Source organism: Camellia sinensis, chromosome 13 (genome assembly GCF_055761805.1).
Source record: "Camellia sinensis isolate YWXY chromosome 13, ASM5576180v1, whole genome shotgun sequence".
Taxonomy (NCBI): Eukaryota; Viridiplantae; Streptophyta; class Magnoliopsida; order Ericales; family Theaceae; genus Camellia; species Camellia sinensis.
The window spans coordinates 138,522,152-138,546,058 of NC_138973.1; positions in this window are offsets into that span (position 1 = coordinate 138,522,152).

Consider the following 23,907-nt stretch of genomic DNA (forward strand, 5'->3'; position numbering starts at 1 on the left):
GTCAGGATGGGGACGAGGACGCGGTAGGCGTGGTAGGCCGGGTAGGCAGGAGGTGCCTGTGCCAGAGGAGATTCCGGTAGTTCAGGAGGGAATTGGCCAGGCCAATGTGGCCGAGCCAGTAGGCCAGCAGGCTATGGGCGCTTTAGCTCGAGAGATAGCAGGGGCATTCAGGGAGTCAGTAGGCATTCTCAGAGCTGAGAATCAAGCTCAGGTTGTTGTTACGGATGCAGGACCTTCCTTTCTGAAGAGGGAGTTCTTCCGGTCTAATCCGGAGGAATTTGTGGGTGATCCTAAAGAGCCGCTTAAGGCAGATGAATGGCTCGAACAGACAACGAAGACGTTTGAGATGCTTGGCATCGAAGACGAGGGGTTGAAAGTGACCTTGGCATCTTTCCAGTTGAAGGGAGATGCGGGTCAGTGGTGGAAATTTACTAAGGGGCGTATAGGAGGTACGTGGGAGGCTTTTGTGAATGCTTTCCAGGAGAAGTTCTTATCTCCAGCAGTCAGAGAGAAGCTGTGAGACCAATTTTGTCAGCTTAAGCAGTTGAGTTCTTCAGTGGCCGAGTTTGAGGCTGCATTTACTAGCTTGTCCAGGTTTGCACCTGAGTTGGTGGCGTCTGAGGAACGCCGTTGTATCGAGTTCGAGAAGAAGTTGAGGCGTGGCCTCAAGCTGAGAGTTGGGGGAACTATGATTCGGGATTATGGGCGTATGGTTGATGCTGCAGCCCATATGGAGATCATGATGCAGGAGGAGGAGGAAGGGCAGAAGGGCTCCAAGAGGAGTCAGGATGGTCAGAGTGATGGTAGGAGACAGAAGGGTTTTAATCCCCAGCAGTCTCAAGGTAGCTTTTATAGATCGACTTTTCCTGTGCCAAGTGCTAGTTCGGGGAAAGGCAGTCAGGGAGACATTACCTGTTTCAAGTGTGGCCAGCTGGGCCACAAGTCTCCAGTTTGTCCTCAGAGGGGAGGAGTGCAGAGAGCAGCATCATCTTCGGCTCGATCTCAGAGCCAGAGTCAGGGTAGAGGCCAGCCACTCTCGTGTTATCAGTGTGGTCAGCCAGGGCATATGAAAAGGTATTGCCCGCAGTTGGGTGGCACACCTGGTGCATCTAGTTTGAGGCCGATTCAGCGTCAGCAGCCAGCTCAGTCAGGTTAGGTCTCGAGGGCCAATCAGGGGGCTTCATCGTCCCAGTCAGTGCAGCAATCTTATGCTCCTAGGGGTGAGCAGGTTGATCAGAGGTCGTCTGGGCGCGTGTACGCTGTTACCGCGCAGGATCTTGTACCGGCACCATCAGTTGTGAGAGGTACCTTCTTGTTTTGCAATTCGGTTGCTAATGTTTTGATTGATACGGGTGCATCTCATTCCTTTGTGTCTGCTGCATTTGCATCTGTTTTGGAGTTGGAGTTAGCACAATTAGCATGTCCTATATGTGTAGTGTCACCTCTTGGGGGTGAATTGATTTTGAAACAAGGTGTTAGAGGTTGTGATATAGAGGTTGATTACCATAGAATCCCATTTTCCTTTGTCGTTATGCCTATGAGGGGTTTCGATGTTATTTTGGGTATGGACTGGTTATCGTCATACCGGGCAGTTATTGATTGCTACCGCCAGAGGGTCACTTGTTGTACCGTGAGCGGAGAGTTTTTTCATTTTCTGGGGGACCGGGTTGGTAATGTGTTGCCACCGGGATATGTTCCGCGAGGACGGAGTGGGCTTAGTGGTCTACTTGCTAACCTTTCGATTAGTGAGGATGATGAGACTCAGATTGTGTTACCAAGGGTGGTTTGTGAGTACGCGGACGTCTTTCCCGAGGATCTTGTTGGTTTGCCACCGCATCAGGAGATTGAGTTCTCTATTGACCTAGTGCCCGGCACGGCGCCGATTTCTATGGCACCTTATCGTTTTGCCCCAGCTGAGTTAGTGGAGTTGAAGATTCAGCTCCAGGAGTTACTAGACAAGGGTTTTATACATCCTAGTGTTTCGCCGTGGGGAGCACCGGCCCTCTTTGTTAAAAAGAAAGGTGGTGCTTTGAGACTTTGTATAGATTATCGGAAATTGAATCGGGCTACGGTTAAGAATAAGTACCCTATGCCTCGTATAGATGATCTGTTCGATCAGTTGAAGGGTTCCCGTTGTTTCTCGAAGATAGACTTGAGATCGGGTTATCATCAGTTAAGAGTCAGGGAGGAGGATATTCCGAAAACGGCTTTCCGTACGTGGTATGGCCACTATGAGTTTCTGGTGATGCCATTTGGGCTCACCAATGCACCGGCAGTCTTTATGGACTTGATGAACCGGATCTTCCGGAAATTCTTGGATCGGTTTGTAGTCGTTTTTGTGGACGACATCCTTATCTATTCGCCTTCTGAGGAGGAGCATGAGGCACACTTGAGGGTGGTGCTTGAGTTACTTAGAGCACATAGGCTGTATGCCAAGTTTGGGAAGTGTGAGTTCTGGCTGAGGGAAGTCAAATTCTTAGGCCACGTGGTGTCTGGGGAAAGAGTGTCTGTTGATACATCCAAGGTAGAGGCAGTGCAGGATTGGGCACAACCTAAGAGTGTGTTTGAGATCCGCAGTTTTCTGGGATTAGCTGGATATTACCGTCGGTTTGTGAAAGATTTCTCCAGATTAGCTTCGCCTTTGACTAGATTGACTCGGAAGGGAGTCAAATTTGTATGGAGTGAGACTTGTGAAAAGTCATTTCAGGAGTTGAAAGTTAGACTGACCACCGCTCCAGTCTTGATTATTCCAGAGAGAGGGTTGGGTTATGCAGTCTATTGTGACGCCTCACGAGAGGGTCTGGGTTGTGTATTAATGCAAGAAGGGAAAGTAGTTGCCTATGGTTCACGTCAGTTGAAAATTCACGAGCAGAATTACCCTACGCATGATCTAGAGTTAGCAGCTGTGATATTTGCCTTGAAGATTTGGAGGCATTATCTTTATGGTGAGAAATTCGAGGTATTCTCGGATCATAAGAGTCTGAAATATTTGTTTACACAGAAAGACTTGAACTTGAGGCAGAGGAGGTGGATGGAGTTCATAGAGGATTATGATTTTGAATTGCATTATCATCCGGGAAAGGCCAATGTGGTGGCCGATGCCCTTAGCAGAAAACCTGTTGGTGTCATAGCTAGTATAGCCATCCGAGAATGGGAGATGTTGAGTGCACTTGGGGAGTTTGATTTACTTCTGGGCGAGTCCGTTGAGGCTGCGGCCTTGTTTTCTATTGTTGCACAACCTACACTTGTGACTTGAGTGTTAGAGGCTCAGAGAGGTGACCTTGAGGTAGAATCTCTCCGTGAGAAGATTTCCGGTGGGAAGGTTGAGAAGGGTTTGACGGTGTATCCCGACCTGAGTGTGAGATACCGAGACCGTCTGTTTGTGCCAGAGTCTTGTCGAGAGGAGGTACTCCGAGTTTTTCATCATTCACGTCTTGCGATGCATCCGGGGGGCACTAAGATGTACCGGGATTTGGGTCGTCAGTTCTGGTGGCGGTGTATGAAAAGAGATGTGGCAGCTTTCGTATCTAAGTGCCTTACTTGTCAGCAAGTGAAGGCCGAACATCAGAGGCCAGCGGGTTTGTTGCAACCCTTGCCTATTGCCGAGTGGAAGTGGGAACACGTCACTATGGACTTCGTTGTGGGTCTTCCGAGGACTCAGCGGGGTAGTGATACTATTTGGGTGGTTGTAGACCGGTTGACTAAGTCGGCGCACTTCATTCCTATGCGCGTGAGAGATTCGGTAGATCATCTTGCCGCCTTGTACATTCGAGACATAGTGAGGTTACACGGGGTTCCAGTGATGATCGTCTCAGATAGAGATCCTCGTTTTACTGCCAGGTTGTGGCAGAGTTTGCAGAGTGCCTTAGGCACTAAGTTGACCTTTAGCACGGCTTACCATCCTCAGACTGATGGGCAGTCCGAGCGTACTGTTTAGATCCTTGAGGATATGCTTCGGGGCTGTGTTCTAGACTTTAGTGGGTCGTGGGAGAGGCACTTGCCGTTGGTGGAGTTTGCCTACAACAACAGCTTCCAGTCGAGTATCGGTATGGCACCATTTGAGGCCTTGTATGGCCGACCGTGTAGATCTCCTGTTTGTTGGGCCGAGGTGGGTGATGCACCTCTGTTGGGTCCGGAGTTGGTGAGGGAAACAACGGAGAAAGTTGAGCTTATCCGTAAAAGGCTTGTTACAGCACAGAGTCGTCAGAAATCTTATGCCGACCGTAGGAGGAGACCTTTGGTGTTTGAAGTGGGTGATCATGTCTTTCTGAAGATATCACCTAGACAGGGATTGATGAGGTTTAGGAAGAGCGGGAAGTTGTCCCCTCGGTTCATTGGTCCTTTTGAGATCCTTGAGATGATTGGCGAGGCTGCTTATCGTCTAGCTTTACCGCCGCAGTTGTCCGGAGTACATGACGTGTTTCATGTGAGTATGCTTCGGAAGTATGAGCCGGATCCATCACATGTGTTGGATTGGACCGATTTAGTGGTTGATAAGGATGTCTCGTATGAGGAGAGACCGGTTCGAGTCTTGGATAGACGGGATCAAGTTTTGCGAGGCAAAACCATCCCTTTGGTGAAAGTTTTGTGGAAACATCACGGAGTGGAGGAAGCCACTTGGGAACGTGAATTAGAAGTCCGCGAGAAATATCCGGACATGTTCGTTGATTTGTAATCTTATAATTAGATTCTGTTATATTGTTGAACTTAAGAGCTTTATATATGTCTTAAGTTATAAAACATTGAGTTTGTGTTGGTAAATGGGTGTATCTTGAAACTTGCTTCATTATAGAAGTTTAGTGTAATATTGCATCTGTTGAGTACATTGTTGAATGGGTTGTTTATATCATGCGATTAAATATGATATGGGAATTGTTAACATTGAAAGGAATAATGCATAATAATGATACAGGTTGATATATATGTTGTGTTATATATTTAATGTGAGATGCCTCTTGATAAAGAGATGAAATGACCAGTTTTAAGTCAAGATGTTTACTAACGAATTGTTAAAAAAAAAATCTGTTTTCAAAAACTTATGCTTAATTTCGGGGACGAAATTCTTTGAAAGGGGGGAGGTTATAGCGACCCCGGTCTTCTCCCATTTGATTATTGTATCCGGACTTAGGTTCCGTAGATTCTGTCATTGTATTATTGTTGTTGTTGTCCCTTATTCGCTCATTTGGACATATAGGATGTGTTGGGCAGGTTTGTTTCAGGTTGGTTGGGTTTAGGAACCAGGTGTTGCTGTCCAGAATTTTGGATCTTCGCTCGAGCGAGGAGTTTGTCGCTCGAGCGAGCTGTTATTTTTGGTTCTTCGCTCGAGCCGGGGTTTGGTAGCTCGAGCGAGAGGTTGCGTCTGATTTGGACCTGTAGCTGTGCATTATTGGCTCGAGCGAGCTTTTCTTCGCTCGAGCGAGTTAGTTCGTTCTTCGCTCGAGCAATAGTTCCTTCGCTCGAGCGTGAGTCTAGTTACAGACCTGAGGGTTTGAGTTCTTCGCTCGATCGAGTTTTCTTTCGCTCGAGCGAGCTTTTGGGTTGTTGGCTCGAGCAAGGTTTTCTTGGCTCGAGCATATCTTTTCTGTGTCTTGTCGCTCGAGCGACCAAGTCTTCGCTCGAGCGAGTCTGTCAGGTTTAAATAGGCAGCAGCGTATTTCAGATCTGTTTTTCTTGCATTTTCATATTCCAAAACCCTAGTTACGAGTTCTCTCTCCCTCTACACACCTTCTCTCTTAGGATTGATCTACTTAGAGTGAGTTTCTACTTTAGATCCTTTATTAAAAAGATAGAGTGGGTCGAGGGCTTCCATTTAATCTGAATTGTTGGTAGTTTGGAGCACTTTGGAGTTTGGGCTTTCATCTCCATCTTCTCTTTTGGGGCTATTTCTTCGAGGTAGGGATTTCCTACTCCATTTTATAGGTTTTGTTCTAAGTTTTGGTATTTTGATATGTTGGGGCTACTTTGGTAAATTTTGGGAAAAACCCTAGTTGTATTATTTAATTAATTTGTGTAATTAATTCATGGAATTGGGAAAAGATGGTTAAATTCATGGAATTGGGGAATTTATTGATTAAATGGCGTAGTTGGATAATTTGAATCATTTGTCTATTGAATTGTTGACATAGTTATTTTCAGTTTAGAAATAACTGTTTTGGGCTATCGGTGGAGGATAGTCGTGATTGTTGTAGACATTGCATGTGGATTAGGAATAACTGAAACTAATCACATTGGTTAAGTCATTAATTTTGACTATTGCATTGATACAGAAATTACGTGTATTGATTGAGCATTGCATTTGCATACATTGTTTTGTGTTGGAGGAGATAGGGGATGTACTCCACGGTTTAGGGGAAGATAGGGGATGGACCTCTAAACCGGATTTTGTTTGGGAGGAGATAGGGGATGGACTCCATTAGCATCACTTTTATGTGTGCTTATCTATATTGAAGTGTTTTATTGATACAGCACTAAAATGTGTATCAATCTGGAAGTATGAAGTGTTTTGATTTGAGCTTGAGTCTCATATGTTTGTTGATATTCGAAGGACGTGACTATGATATGTGTAATTCACTGTTGTAAGTTTGGCCATGTTCTGAGCCATGTTGATAAAATTGGAAAGTAAAACAGGCGTTAGACAATAGTGTCACGAGACTATAAATGAAGTAATCGATTATCTTGGTTAACCATCTGTTGAATGCTATTGCTTTATTCATTGCTTATATGTGGTTTAGTATATTTCTACTGGGCTGTGGCTCACCCTTAATGGGAACATCATTTTCAGGTTCAGGTGATAAGCTACCTCCAAGGACTTAGCTTGGGAGGGTTCGGTTTCTGGATTTTGAAGAAGACTATCTTAGTTAATTGTCTTTATTAATTAGTACATGTAAACATTCAAGCCTAGGGCTTTTCTTGTATTGAGTTAGAACTCATATTTTGTATCCAAGTGTTGGCTTGGAAGGATGTAAGCCTGTAGGGCATTTTATTCGATGTTACATGTAATGCTTCTATTTAGTAATACTCTGATGAATGAATTAATAAATTGTTTTCTTTAAATAATGCATGTCAATGATGTATATATAATGGGTTTATTTTTGAGGGCGTTACATTTATAGAGTAGTCTATGTCCTACTTTCATAGTTGAGTTGCTAGATTTGTATTTCCTTGAAGCTAAACAACAGCTTCCTTATCAAGAGTGTTGAAGACTCTTTTCTCAATCCATTTTGAATATGGAAATGGATGCTACATCTATTTTCCATGAGTAAGGAGATGAGTTTCCAATCATTCCTAAAAGGTTTTATGCATTTTCTTTCATGCTCTTTTCCATTTTCTTGAAGCAAATAGAGTTACCTAATCAAAATTGCTGGAAACTCTCTTCCCAATCCCTTTTGAACATGGAAATGGATGTTACATCCCTATTCCATGAGTAAGAAGATGAGTATTCAACTACTTTTGATAAGTTCTATGTGTTTTCCTTTGCATTTTCTCTATTTTCTTGGCAGCCAAACAAGGCTTTCTCCTTAGAAATGGTGGCAATCTACTCTCTCCAATTATTAGTATGGATTTGGGTATTAAATTATTCTTATTCACAAAGAGATGAATGCAGGTTTCCATCTAATTCTTTGGCTTGAATTTTGTTAGCTTCAATTTCTATACTTGTTATTCTTTTAATTAGATAGCTTTTGTACATACAATATAGCTCTTGTTTGTTGGATGATTTGCGAGGCCAATCTACATCTCCCTTTAATATCTTCATGATAGGAAGAAGTAGAAAGGATGAGCATCCTTTAGAAATACTTTGTTTGCTCTGTTTTAGTTTTGCTGCATAATAATAGGTATTCCCAATTTTTTTATACGGTCGACCAAAAAAGTGTACGACTTGCATTTTTTCTCTATGGCTAGACCATTTATTTGTACAACCAGATGGTTTTTCCGAGGCCAAAACAGAGTAACTCCACAACAGCAAACAAAGCAATTTCTGAAGGATGATCTCTTGAGCTTGCAGTTTCTGTCGCTTCTATTCGTATGATTTGTTAGATTTAGCTTTTATTTTGTTTAATAATTGCTTGATGTAATGATTTCCAACCCCATGTTTCTTTTATTCCTTTTATTGTAAAGGCTTGATGTAATAACTTCCTACCTCCATATCTTTCTATCCCTTTCTATGTATGTCAACCCATTTCTTTCTATTGCTTTCATTGTAAAGGCTTGATATAATAACTTCCAACCTCCATTTCTTTCTATCTCTTTCTATGTATGTCTTTCAATTCTCATTTTTTTCTATCCCTTTTATTTCTATGGTTTTCATACCTGTTGATAGCATCATGTTTTCTTTATCATAATCCTTATAGTTGCATCCATGTTTCATGCATTTGGATTTGGCTCATTTGCATTTATGAATTCTATCATTCCCTATTTGATTTGTCTGCTACTATGGGTGTCGTGCCTTTTTCAAGGCTAAAGCATTGCTTCCCACACCGACTTTCTTTGACCAATAAAAAGTTGCCACTAAATTTTAAAGGAGAATTGAGAAACCTTTAATGATGAAAACTAAGTTAAGGCCTAGTCCATCATAACCAAGAAAATTCAGAGTTTAGGAGCTTAGGTACAAAAAAGAAAGGCCATTTGCATGGAAGCACCCATTTTTTGCCTAACCCGAAGATTGGCCTTTACTCACTCTCTATTTTATGACTTTAGTGGATAATTGTTCACATAAGTTTTAGAAGCCTTGCATGGTCAGTGATCCGCTCTAAGGCGAAATGTGAAGGTTTGTCTGGTCAAACCTAGTTCAAATTCTGCACGGTTGAAGATTGAGCTTGGTTGCGTTTTGAAGCCCAAGTTTTGAACGAGAGGTTGTCGCGGAGCAGTTTAAAAGGCAATGGAATGTTGCCCATGTAGATTAAGAGTCCGGTCTAGTCATATTAGACTCTAGAATTTTTTCTCAAAATTTAAGAAGTGTAATCCCAGCTATGCTTAGAGCATCAGACGAAATTAAGGGCTAATTGAGAGGGACATTTATACCGGACTAGTAGGCCAAGCAAAGCCCATCAAGACCTGACTGTGGTGACCTTGTAAATGGATTTTGTTAGGTTTAACTTTGGCGACCTTGCAAATGGACCTTGTAAATAGATTTTGCAAGGCTTAACTCTAGCGATCTTGCAAATGGACCTTGCAAATGGATTTTGTTAGGCTAGACTCTGGTGACTTTGCAAATGAACCTTGATAGGCTTGACTCTGGTGACCTTGCAAATGGGCTTTGCTAGATTTAACTCTAGCAACCTTGGAAATGGACTTTGCTAGGCTTAACAAGTTGGACCGGGCAAATGGAGCTTGGATGTCAACCTTGCAAACAGCATGCAAGTGTCAGCCAGACAAATGATGTACGATGTTGACTGTACAAAAAGGCATGCTAAGTTCTTGACTGGGTTGGAAGGTCATGCTAAGTCTTTGTCCGATATGTTTAGCTTGACAAAAGTTTGCCGAGCAAGGTTAGCACAGTGTAATGTTTTGCTCGACATTCTTACTTAGAGTTAGTAAGGTTCAACCTATGCGGTTGCAAAATTAATGTCACACCCCCAACTTGCCCCTAAAAGTTTGGGCATGACCCATTCAGAAACAGACATATAACCTGGTATATATATATCATATAGGGCCTTGACGGAAGCACAAAGTATTAGAAGAATACAAAACCAACAAACTCCATTGAGCTATTTCTAACATGCCAGGATCTTATACATTACATGCACCATGATAGGTTGATAGAGTCCAAAAATATTCCTTAGCAATACTTATATACAAACACATATACAAACCCAACCCTGTAGTCGGGCATATAATAAAAAAAAAAACTGTTGAAGTTATATACATTCAACCTTGGAAAGATAGCCAAGAAGTAAGCTAATTATCTTAATAGACTTCACAAAATAAGTGGCCTCAAAAGTGCTTGGGTACACGAAGGTTGACAAAAGAAACCGGGCGTCATGGTTTAGGATTGACCACTTGGTTGATTGCCTACAGAAACAGACATAACAAATAGTGAGTCGGGCTCAGTGAATAGTAATACATGAATGAAACAATGCTCAACTTGAAACATGGCATATATCAATACATATGGAAAAGCAGAGATCACAAAGTTAGCCTGATTCTGTATTCATCTCATAATGGCCTTCGGCCCAATCTTGAACATAACAGCTTGACATATCACATTCTTAAGTCATAGTGGCTTGAAGCCCTTGAACATGGTGGCGTAATGCCCTTGAACATAGTGGCACAAGGCCCTTAAACATGGTGGCACTAAGCCCTTGTAACATGTGGCACTAAGGCCCTTGAAAGTGTGGCACCAGACCCTTGTAACTTGTTGGCATTGAAGCCCTTGAAAGTGTACTTATACGAACTCAAGAGGTGTCTCACACGGATTCTAGAGGTGGCTCACGTCGTAGCACTTAGTTCCGTGTAGCACTTTGTTTCATATCATAATAACTTATATTGAATGGCCGTAGGCTCAGAGTCTTATAGAACAAAGGTGTTTTATCTTTCCCATCTCATTCATTACATACTTGGAACATACTTGAGCATGTTAAAGTTGCGTACTTGAGACATTAACATAGTTGCGTAAACGAAACGCTAATGAAAATCATTAGTCATATGTAAAGAGGATAATGATACTACTACTCACAGTGTTGCGATGATGTGCTTGTTCTTCTCGGAGTGTGCCCTGCACACATTCAACCTTACACAATTTAGTTTCCTCTCCATATTAGATCACTTTCTGTTTCGTTTTACTTCGAAGGAATTTATACATATTAAAAGGCATCAAATACATATTCCGACAACATTGGAGGGTTCTACACGCAAAACGGAGCAAACAGTATTTTTCAGCATGAGCCGCACGTGCGGCTGTGAGCCCCGCATGTGCGGCAGTTGGCCCCGCACGTGCGGCAGTTGGCCCCGCACGTGCGGCCCTGAGGTCCCGCACGTGCCTTTTTAGCAGAACAGAAGCCCCAAAATTGCCCTTCTCCCGCACGTGCAGCCACAACCCCCGCACGTGCGGCAACACTTCCCGCACGTGCGGCCATGACTCCCGCACGTGCGGCGATTCTGCACTTCCAGTCCAAAATTTGCTAAAAAATTCCATTCTTTTAGGAGTGTTTTCAAGGCTCTAAATTGAAACTTCTAGGTGTTAAATCAAGGCTAAAACAACATATAAATTATACATACAACACACCAAAATTCATCTAACTTGAATTGGGCTCATGAATATAACTCAATTGATTTGGGGCAACCATAGAAGTTCATCCACATATCATTGTTCTTGAAGCTCCTAACTTTATACCCACATACATAAATATACAAAACATGGCATAAACATGGATAGCAATTCTTAATCAAATAACTTGAATTGGTCCAACATACACAAATAGTAAGATTATCATACCAAGTCTTCAACATACACATGTTTCCAAACTTTTATCACACTTAGCTCATACCATAGCCAAATCTTACTACTTCAAATTGAGGAGGAGAATTAGATTAGGGAAGTTGAATTCACCTTAGCTTCAATCTCAATTCCTCCTTGCTCTCATCCCCTTTTCCCTTTTCTCCCAAGAAGATGTTATGGAAAACTTGCTAAGTCTTAAGGTCATAAGACTCTTATAAGCATGTATATATATAAAGCTTGAATAGAGACAAAAAATAATCGTTTAAGCATCCCCAAATTGAAATTTCACATAAATGCTTAATATTACTTAAAAATTATGCTGATTATATATATGAAATCAATTCCAGATAATTAAGCCTCTAAGGCTTCCAATTTCTGATCTAAACATTCTCATGTAACAGATACTTTTCTTATTGAACAGATAGACATCTTTAATCATATGGTTTACTTACTTAATTTAAATTTACCATAGGATTCCACAGTAAGCATTCAAAATCACAAAATAGGATCCGAAAATATAACAAAGAACATGTACGAGGGTCGGGTTATTACAATTAATGTGCGACCGAGCTAGTAGTTTGTTTAGCTCGGTTGCCAACCTAGGAGTTAGCTCGTTTCACTGGGACATTGGTGATAAGGGTGTTAAGGATGCTCCTTATCCTTTAAGAGATGGACTCCTAAGAGGACTCTACGACGAGGAATTAGAGCCTTACTAGGATTTACCATGCGGAACATATAAAAGCTCAGAGATAACCTAGAACAAGGTAACAGAACTTTACTCACAAAATACTTGAAAGATTTCCCCATATTGATCTTAAGAGTTCTAACCTAAGCATCGGAGGGAATTTCTAGCACACACCCACGGATATCAAAATTGTGTTTTCAAGTCACATTACACCATTCAGATAAAAGCAAGCTTGATCACAAGGAATACATATACGAGGTATATTTCTTACTCATACAATTTCCATATAAAACGTTTCATAAGAGATAAGTTTAAATGTTTAAATATATTATCATATTAAAAAAAATGACCAATAATTTATTGACATATCTATTTTTATATTTTTGTAATTCAAAAAATTGAGAAAAAAAAAAAACATTGAGACTTTGAATCACAAAGACCCTTCAACGTTTATGCTTATATTATATAATACTAGCGTATAATCAGCGCATAATCCATGCTATGCACAGGATTGAACAATGATCGATAAAATTAGTTTTTAATTAATTATTTTTTTTACAATTAGCTATCTCATCTTGTGTAGATGAATATATATAAAAAGTAAAAATTGAAAAAAAAAATTATAAAATTAAAATAAGACAAAAAGTTTCATTATTTTCTGGTTTTCTTTGTTTTTTTTTTTTTGAATTATTTTTCAAATATTTTTAAAATTTCAAATTATATATGCTTAAAGCTTCATTTCAACTTTCCTTTTTAAATTGGATGTAGCTAAAAAATAGTTAAAAAATTTGTGTTTTGAAATTCTATGTGTAGTTTTTTTTTTTTGGAAGTTAGATATGGTTAAATGTATTTTATGTGACATGTATACTTTAATTTAAATTTTATTTGTTTCGACGTAAAATATTTTACAAAAAAATATTTTTATTTTTATATTTCGGCGTTTGGTTGACACTTGAAAGAAAAATATTTTATTGTCTAAAAGAGAAATTTTGATTCAATTCGATATTGTCATTTATGACATTTTAATGAGTTAAGATATTTATTTGAAAATGCAAAATTTATTGAAAATGTAGTGAGTGAGAGATAACTTTTTAAAAATTACTTACGGAAGTTTTAAATGTAAGTTATTTTTTAGAAAATGATGCAAAAATATTTTCCTTACCTTTTGTTCAACCAAATAACAAAAAATGAGTAAAATTTACGTCAAAACAAACGCAACCTTAAAGAAATTTTGATTAACATTATAAAATAAATATATTCAAATTTTAGACTAAAGTAATAAGTGGAATTACTTTTGAGTACAATTACATTTTGACTTTTTCAAAAAGTTTTTAAATTTCAAGTTAGGTATAGATATGGCTACAACTTTTTTTTTTCTACATAAAAAAATTAAATTTAAATTTGAAATTATAGAAATAGAATACAGATAGATAGTATTGATAATATATGTCATAAATTGTTCATAAATTAAATAAATAAATAAAAACCATATTAACCCAGGAATTAATTAAAATTTTAAAGTTAAACAACCAATGGTAATTTGCCATGTGTATTTAAATAATTTTTTTCAAAAATTAAAATTTTATAAAAATATAGTTTGAACTTTAGATATCAAAACCCTGTTGCTTATATCATTTTCCAATAGTATAAATAGATTAAAAAAAAAAATTGTAGAAAACATATATACATTTAAATGAAAATATTGTATATCTTTAAAAACTATTATATAAAAAAGTTACAACAAAAAATTCTCTAAAAAATATGATAATAAAATTTCTCCAATATGTGTTTTTCAATAGGACCCACACGTTAAAGCATTAAAGTAATAGTACACCCAAAAAAAAAAAAAAAAAAGTATCGCAATGCATAAAATAAATAAATAAATAAAGCTAGCCGTACACCATTGTATACATCTATATTGACAAACAAATTGACAGCATGAAGTGATAGAAATTTGTGTACCTTTTATTATACTTGGGAAATATATTGAAATAGTTCAAACTGAGCTCAATTGTGATAGGGGTAGAAAATGTACTTGTTGGAGGTATGCATATTTATAACCATTATTGAATTTTGATGGTTTCCATTTTGTTAATTTATCGTTTGTTAATGTTTTTTTCTGCTACTTTCTATTTTCCTTTTATGTAGTTATATTTTTAAAAGGAGAAATGGGAGTGTCAAAATCTTATGATTTGTTTCTTCTCTTTTTTATTTTTTTTTAAAGAACTTACCATATTGATTATTAGACTATTTAATGAAATTGAAAGAAAATAATAATAAATTAGAAAGAACCGATAGAATAATTACAAATATATTTTTTATATTTAAAAAAATATTAGAGTTTTGAGACTAAAGAGCCCACAACATTTTTGCTTAGATTATAATATATATATATAGGGAAATGTTATAGTACACATGTTCAAAAATGTATGCACCATATGTAAGTTATATCATTTGCGAGTTTGATTATAAAAAATGACCTAACTCAATATTATGAGAGTCATAACTAAAAAATTAAGTTATAATCAAACATCACATGAAGTATAACTAAACTCTTAGATCATAGTCAAAATAATGTCATAACCAAAATCATAATGTATCATAACTAACAATACAATAAATCATAACCTCTGTTTGGGAATATGGGTTGGGTTGGGTTGGGTTTGGCACTATTTTAGCCACAAAAAGATAAAATATGTTTTTTAGCTCAATAAGACAAAACATTACATCCAACTCATAATCATTACATTCTTTCGCTTACAAAAAGTCAAAAAAATTTAAAAGGTCATTCCCAAATGAAACTTTTTAGTAAAATAATCAAAAAAATTAAAAAGACAACTCACTTTCCAAATGAATCTATAATCAAAAGAGTGTGTATTATAGTATTTTTCATATTTTTATACATAGACATATTTTAGTTTTTTTTTTTTCTAATTTCATTTTTCAAATAACAATATTAGCCACGGTCACTAACCGGAAGCGAAAGTGAAGCCAACAAAAATACAAAAATAGTAATAGCACACAAGTGACAAAGCAAAACTGAAGACCATATTAATGGGGAGATGGCTGCACTATTTTTGTCCCAGGACAATGACAAAGCAAAACTCAACCCGTGTCCTGCTTGCTACTGATCACCATGTGATGTGCACTAAATTTTTGTACTACGAAAGTGACGCGTCTCTGCTCCCTCTTTCACAACAAAACAAAGCAAACCTATTGGAAAAATCTTTCTAATGGTGATTGCATCACTCACAACCATTTAAGTTAAGATCACTATTGAAATTTGTCATTTTTCTGGGTTTGGAAAATTAATTAGTGACATATTATGGGTTTTACTTTTAAGATGCCTTAACTGAAGGATAAACGTGAAAATCACCATTTACCAAACGTACGGGTGTCATTGCTTATATACCAAAATGTCAGCCGCGCAATTACAACACCAACAATGATACATCTCTCTAAATTAAGGTCAAGTTTAACATATTTAAAAAAAAAATTAAAAAATTAAAAAGTTATTATTATTCATTAAAAAATTAATTTTACACACAGCTGTACAACTCATCAATCTGACCCGTGAAACTTGGTGCTGCGTTTTTTAAGAAAAATTACACAATTGGGATGCAATTTTAACACACTATTGTTCGGCCCGTGATGGCCCAGCATGGGTCTCGTTTTGATAATCTGAACCGTTCAATGTGTAGAACTCGTCGAGTACTATATGTCTGTAAAAAATCACATTTATCGGATATCAATAACTACATGATCAAATCAATTTTGTATAAAAAAATGAATGGTGTTATAATTAACGGTTGAACAAAAATAAATCTGATCAAATAGCTATCGATATCCGATCAACGTAATTTCTACAGGCATGTAGTACTCGACGAGTTTTACACATTGAACGGTTCAGATTGTCAAAACGGGACCCGTGATGGGCCCCATGAGCCGAATAGCACCGTCCGGTGCAATGCCCAAAAAGTAGACAATTACTTCTTAGCAGCTATTCAGCCTAACAGCCGTACAACTCATACTCCAATCTTCTCCTACACACTAATTTATACAATTTTTTAATACATATTTCTTCATAAAAAGTCAAAACGTTAACCCAAACAACCATATTTTTTTCCTCAACCTTTTAGTCCAAAAATTCAAAAAGTACACTTATTTAAGACATCCCAAACAATTCCTTAATTTTAATGAGTTCTAATGACATGAAAAGTCAAAAAAAATAAAAATAAAACGCAAGACACAAACACCACTATCACAGTGGGACCCACACTTCATTAAAGCTATTATTTTTCTATTAACTTTTTTATATTTTCAAAATTTAAAAGTAAATAAAAACTGTAAATATAAACGTTAACCAAAAAAAAAAAAACCCTCAATATTCTGTTGATTATTGATTAGTAATTCTCCAAAATCTGGGATGCATTTCGTGTCAGCAAAATCTTATCCAAATCCATCGCCCTAGTTGGGAATGATAGTTAGGTAAATTATTTTAGGTACAGTTTGGGAAGCAAAATTGAGGCTATTTTAGTCACGTCCGGACAAATTAGGTTTATTTAGTCACGTCCAGACAAAATAGAAATCAATGTGTTGGATTCAATCCCTTGTGGGGATAAATTTACCAAAATACCCTGAAAAGAGAAGAAGCTATTCTTGGCATTGTTCCCTCAGCGTGACTTTTGTCACTATTTTTTGGCATGGAAGGATTTTGGGTTTTTTTCCCCCCTAAAATAATCATAAAAGAATAAAAATAAATTTTTTAATTCAATAAAATAAAATATTATATTAAGAGATTGTTTAGTGTGTCTTAAATAAGTATATTTTTTATCTTTTTTGACCACAAAATTGAAAAAAAAAATATGAATATTTGGGTTAACTTTTTGATTTTTTATGAAAAAATATGTATGAACAAATTGTATAAATTAGTGTGTAGGGAAAAATTTTAAAAAAAGAATGACAAAAATACGGCTCATCCAAAATTTTTTTTTTTAAATATTTTAATTTTTTTTGTTATGTATTTGGTTATAATTTCAGTGTAGACTTCTGAAAGTAGTATGGAGTTTCAAGTTATGTGTTTGGTTATGAGTTTTAAAAATAATTTATTAATTGAGTTTTATTTTATGTGTTTGGTTACGATTTGAGTAGAGAGTTGTTTTTAAATTTAAAATATTAACATTTCAAATTATTTAAAATTTTTGAATATTTAAATTATTTAAATTTTTTTGTTAAGATAATTTTTTGAATATTTAAATTATTTAAATTTTTACGCTTTAAATTTTTTGAATATTTATTTTAAATTTTTGCTTATTAAATTTTTTAGATTATTTACATTATTTAAATATTTAAAATAAAATTACAATTAAAATAAAAATAAAAATTAAAATAAAATTAAAATTAAATATTTAAAATTAAATTATTTAAATTACACAATATACTAAAATAAAACCTCATTTTTTATCATTTCACAGAAAATGAAAATAAAATAAAAATAAAAATAAAAAACACATGAGAAAACCATTTGTAAAAAAAAAACTTAAAATACATAAATTATTTTAAATAAAATACGCCTCATTCAAAAATATTTAGTGCGAATTAGAAAATTACAAAAACGTAAATTGAAAAAAGAAACGAACGACAAAAATACGCCTCATCCAAAAAGATTAGAAAAAAAAAACAGAAATTACCATTTGCCATGTAATTTACAAATAAATAAAACACATGAAAACTCATTTTTGAAATATAAAAACAAATTAATGTGTACGAATTAAAAAATGACAAAAACGTAAATTAAAAAAAATAACGAGAAAAACACGCCTCATTCAAAAATATATAAAAAAAACGTAAAAACATAAATTACCATTCGCCACGTAATTTACAAATAAATGAAACACATAAATAAAAAAAATGTTATTGTATACCAGTAAAAATAAATAAGACAAAAAACGTAAATTAAAAAACAAGAACTAATTAATGTGTAAAAAAATAAAAATGACAAAAACATAAATTTAAAAAAAAAATAAAATAAAGCAAAATACAGCAAATCCAAACCCAAAATAAAAAAATAGAAAAAGAAATATTTTACCAAAATACGCCAAAATAAAACCCAAAATAAAAAAATTTAAGCAAAATATGCCAAATCCAAACTCAAAATCAAAAAAAAAAAAAAAAAAAGAAGTTAGCAAAAAAAGCCAAATCCAAACCGAAAATAAGAAAAAAAAAAAAAAAACAACAACAACAACAACAAGGGCACTTTGGTAAATGAACAGGAAGACACCTCACCAAAACGGCAAAAAAGCCAAAAAGCCCTTCCCAAACTAGGCTTTTTAGCCCCAGGCTAAAATAGTCAAAAAAGTCAAAAAGCCAAAAAGCGAACCCACTTCCCAAACGGAGGCTTAGAATTTTATTAACTTTCTATGGTTGTATTTATCAAAATAAATAATTGATTTTCGGTGAAAATATCAGAAAAAATTATATTTTATTGATAAATGATGTAAAAAAAATGAGATACAAATAGATCAAGCTGAGGCACGGATATCTCGTTTTCTTTAAGGAGATCAAGCCCACTGCGGTAGGAAAAACCCAAATACCGATGCAGCAGTCACAAAACTATGACTTGTCCCCTCCAGGATACAATAGCCCGACCACTTGTCATATGGTTCAGGCCAACTCTGTACAAGATGGTGAACCCAAAGTTTCACCAAGAAAAACACCCTTCTTTGCTAGTAATCTCTCTTGTATAGAAAATAGTTGGTGTGTGTTAGTGTAGAAAAAAGTAGCTGAGAGGGATTATTTATAGGCCACTATGACCTTACAAGTTACACCAAAAATAAAGATGATCATTAAATTAGAGAAAATGGAGTAACTCCAAAAACTAACTCACCACCAAGTTCATGAATTCTAATTACTCTCTATTCATGAACAAGATAAGAGATTACCAAAGTAATGAAACTTCATTCATGAATAAGATAAGAGGTAACCAAAGTAATGAAACTCCATTCATGAACAAAATATATCAATAAATAAATAAAAGATATTAAAATGGACCAACAATCCCCCACTCATTTTAATATCAACAAGGACAAGAGAGATTACCAAACAAAGATAGACTAGTATGCATCATGAAGGTATGCTCTGCATTGAACCTTCATTAGTGAAACAACAAACTCTACTCTAGAGTCAGTAGTGGTCTCAGACTTGAAATATGACTGCTTAGGGGAAATAAAGTATTACTGCTCACACATAATAGTCCAGGTGTTGACATGAGCTTTACTAGCCAGCACATTACGGCCTTGTGCTAATCCCAGTTTTCATGAGCATATTGAAGAATAAGCCTTATTCTCATAGAAAACAGCTCCACTTTCATGCTCACATATGTGAAATCTGTCAAGGATGTTCTTGTAATTGACACACCTCACTCAACAAGAGCTACAAAATTTCATTAAGAGTATAAAAACTCAACTCTCCAACATTACAGGACAAATGAACTTATATCATAGGGATGGATCACAAAATATTAAAAAGTGCATTTTTACAACCACCATATGATTTGTTCTTCCCATTGAACCTAGTTATAGGATCTCTGGTCCCTAGGTTGGATATCCTCATATATGGTTTATGATTTTATAGGCTTTAAACCCATCCCCCTTGATGTATTCCAGATCCTATCTCTCGCCAAGGCCTTGGTTAACAGATCCACAAGATTATCACAAGATTTTACATAATTCACAGTTATAATGCCATTACTCAAATAGGATCTCATATTACTGTGTTTCCTTCGAATAGGTCTGAATTTACCATTATAAAAATGGTTGTTCACTCTACCAATAGCAGCAGTGCTATCACAACGAATTAACAAAGGAGGAATTGGTTTTTCCCAAAAAAGAATTTCATGTAACAAATCTCTCAACCAATTCGCTTCCTCACATGCTGAAACTAACGCTATAAGCTCAGCTTCCATTGTAGAATTAGCAATTATAGTCTGCTTTTTAAACTTCCAACATATAGCACCACCACCCAAGGTAAAAATAAAACCCAAGGTAGAGAGAGAATTACCTAACAAAGTGTTCCAATCGGCATCACTATATCCCTCAAGTACTGTAGGATACTTGTTATAAAACAAACCATAATTTTTGGTACCAGATAAATATCTCATAATTCTTCCCATGGCTAGCCAATGATCTTGACTTGGTTTGCTAGTAAACCTGCTAAGTACTCCAACAGCATATGCAATGTCAGGTCTAGTACAGTCAGTAGCATATCTCAAACTACCAATCATGCTAGCATATTCCTTTTGATTAATCACTTCTTTTTCATTTGTTACAATAGATAAATGTATGCTTGCATCAAAAGGAGTAGCAACATGTTTACAATCTAGAAAGTTATATTTCTTTAAAACTTTTTCAACATAATGCGACTGATAAAAAAAAATGCCATCCTTAGCCTCGATAATTTTAATTCCCAAAATAAAATTGACTTTACCAAGATCTTTCATATCAAATTGGCTATTAAGCATATTTTTAGTCTCATTTATGATATGCAAATTAGAGCCAAAGATAAGTAGATCATCCACATATAGGTTAATACTCACAAGTTTTATAATATATGCACTTATCACATTCATTAGTCTTATAGCCATTCTCAAGCATGCAGGAATCAAATTTCTCATGTCACTGTTTAGGAGCTTGTTTTAAACCATAAAGGGATTTAGTTAGCTTACACACCTTGCTTTCTTGGCCAGGCTCCACAAAGCCTTCGGGTTGGTCTATGTAAATCTCCTCATCTATATCTCCATTTAAAAATGTCGTTTTTACATCCATTTGTGAATTTTTAAATCATGAATTGAAGCCACTACAATCAATAGTCTAATGGATGTAACTTTAGTAACCAGAGAAAAAGTATCAAAGAACTCAAGATCAACTTGTTGCTTAAAACCTTTAGCGACAAGCCTCGCTTTATATTTATCTATAGTTCCATCCAGTTTAAGTTTTTTACAAAGGACCCATTTACACCCAAAAGTTTTACAACCTGGAGGTAAATCCACTAGCTTCCATGTTTTATTTGAAAGTAGTGAATCTATCTCACCATTTACAGCCTCTCTCTAGAAAATAGCATCAGGTGATGATAAAGCTTCTTGCACCGTAACGGGAATTTCTTCTACATTGTAAAGATAATAGTCAGGGCCAAAATCTTTTTCAACTCTAGCTCGTTTACTCCTCCTTGGTTAGATTTGAGAATTTTTTTGTTCTTGAAAAACTTGAGAAAGAGTAGAAGAGCTAGGCATGGATAAAATATTTTCAGAAATTATTTAACTCCCACTATTTCTAGATTTGAAAGGAAATTTATTTTCATGACAAATAGCATCACCTGATTCAAAATTAATATTATTTTTCATATCACAAAATCTATAAGTTGTACTATGCAACGCATAACCAAGAAAAACACAGGTGGTAGCTCGTTCACCCAATTTAGGTCATTTAGGATCTGAAAGCCTCACAAAAGCTAAACACCCCAAACCCTCAAATAACCTAGATTTGGTTTATGCCCCCGCCACAACTCATAAGGTACAATTTTAATCTTTTTGTGTGGCACTCTATTTATCACATGGCAAGCTGTCAAAATAGCCTCACCCCAAAGATTTGAGGGAGCACCTGAATCAATAAGCATAGCATTCGTCAAGTCAATTAACGTTCTATTTTTTCTTTTAGCTACGCCATTAGATGAAGGTGAATATGGTGGAGTAGTCTCATGAATAATTCCCAATGACTGAACAAAAGAGTTGAATCCTAGAGATTCATACTCCCGGCCTCTATCACTTCTAATTCTTTTAATCTTTTTACCAAATTGATTTTCCACTTCAAGAAGGAATTCTTTAAATTTCTCAAAAGCATCACTTTTATTTTTTAATAAATATACGCTTGTGTATTTTGAAAAATCATCAATAAAAGTGATAAAATATCGGTACCACCTCGAGTTAAAATTCCTTCAAACTCACACAAATCAGTATGAAATAATTCTAGCAATTCGGTATTTTTTTCAACACTTTTATGAGGCCTCTTGGTAATTTTTACTTTATTGCAAACGTCTCATTTCTCAAATTTTTTTGTCACTTTAGGAATTAATCCTAAACTACACATGATTCCCACATATTTACTGTTAATATGACACAAGCGAGCATGCCAAAAATTAATAGAAGACAACATGTAAACCGAATTTGTAGATGGTTTATTAATCTCAACATTCAATTTGAACATCCCATCACAAGCATAACTCTTACCCACAAAAATACCCTTCTTGGTAATCCCATATTGATCAGATTCCATAGCTTGCTTAAAACCAGCCTTATTTAACAAATAACTTGACATCAAATTCTCCCTCATGAACGGTGTATAAAACACATCTTTTAAAGTAAGTACACGTCCAAAGGTGAACTTAAGGTCAACCTCACCACTCCCAAGTATCTTGGCGACTAGAGTCACCATGCATAATTGTTTTCTCATCATCAAAGGGAGTATACACCTCGAACCAAGCTTGATCATAACAAACATGTCTATTAGCACCAGAATCTGCCCATCAACCATCCACATAATTAACCATGCAAATGTCTGTAATCATCGCCACAAATGGCTCCTCGATAATGTTAGCCTTTGGGGCAGGTGCACGTTTTCGAAATTTACAAGTTCGAGCAATATGCCCACTTTTGCCACAGACAAAGCATGTATAATTTTGTGGAGGTGATGGATCTTGGTTCTTATTTGGATTAATCCATTTATTGTGAGGTTTAGCATAATTTTTCATATTCTTTTTATAAGGCTTCAAATAAGCATTCTTAGAATTGTGACCTTTGGGTAAGTTATTATTTGCTGAAATAAAGTTTACCTTTGTGGTAGAATTGTCATTACCCACTTGTGTTATTAATGCATCTTGGCCTCTAGCCTCCTCTTCTACTCGGATGCGAGTGATCAACGCCTCTAAGGAAGTCTCCTTTTGTTTGTGGCGCATGCTCTTTTGGAATTCTCTCCAAGATGGAGGTAGCTTGTCAACAAGTCCTGTAACTACCAAGTTGTCACCAATCTTGATGCCTTCAGATCTTACTTCTGTAATTATCATTTGAAAATCTTGTGCTTGCTCCATAACAGATTTTTCATCTACCATTTGGAAGCGAAAAAAGCAGCTAGTTGCATACTTTTTTGCTCCTGCCTCTTCAGTATCATACTTAGTCTGTAAAGCTTTCCAAATTTTCTTTGCGGAAGTATAAGTGGTGTCATAGTAATCATAAAATTGATCAGGAAGGCAATTTAAGAGATAAAAGCGACATTTATACTCATCTGTATTATAGGAAGCCACTTTTGCTTCATGTGCCTCGTAGTCTTCATCATTCATCTCCTCGGTTGAGATTTTGTTTGGGTTCTTCTCGGTAAGAACATATGCAACTTTCAAAAGGTTGAGGTAAAAAAGAACTTTTCCTTTCCACCTCTTAAAATGAACTCCCTTGAACTTGAAAGGCTTGTTAAGATCTCTAATTCCATCATTGGTTTTTTCTGGCACTTGTTCCATGTTTGATCTCTTTAAAATTATTGGTGAAAATACCAGAAAAAATTATATTTTATTGATAAATGATGCAAAGAAAATGAGATACAAATAGATTAGGCTGAGGCACGGATATCTCGTTTTCTTTAAGGAGATCAAGCCCATTGTGGTAGGAAGAACCCAAATACCGATGCAGCAGTCACAAAACTATGACTTGTCCCCTCCAAGATACAACTGCCCGACCACTTGTCATATG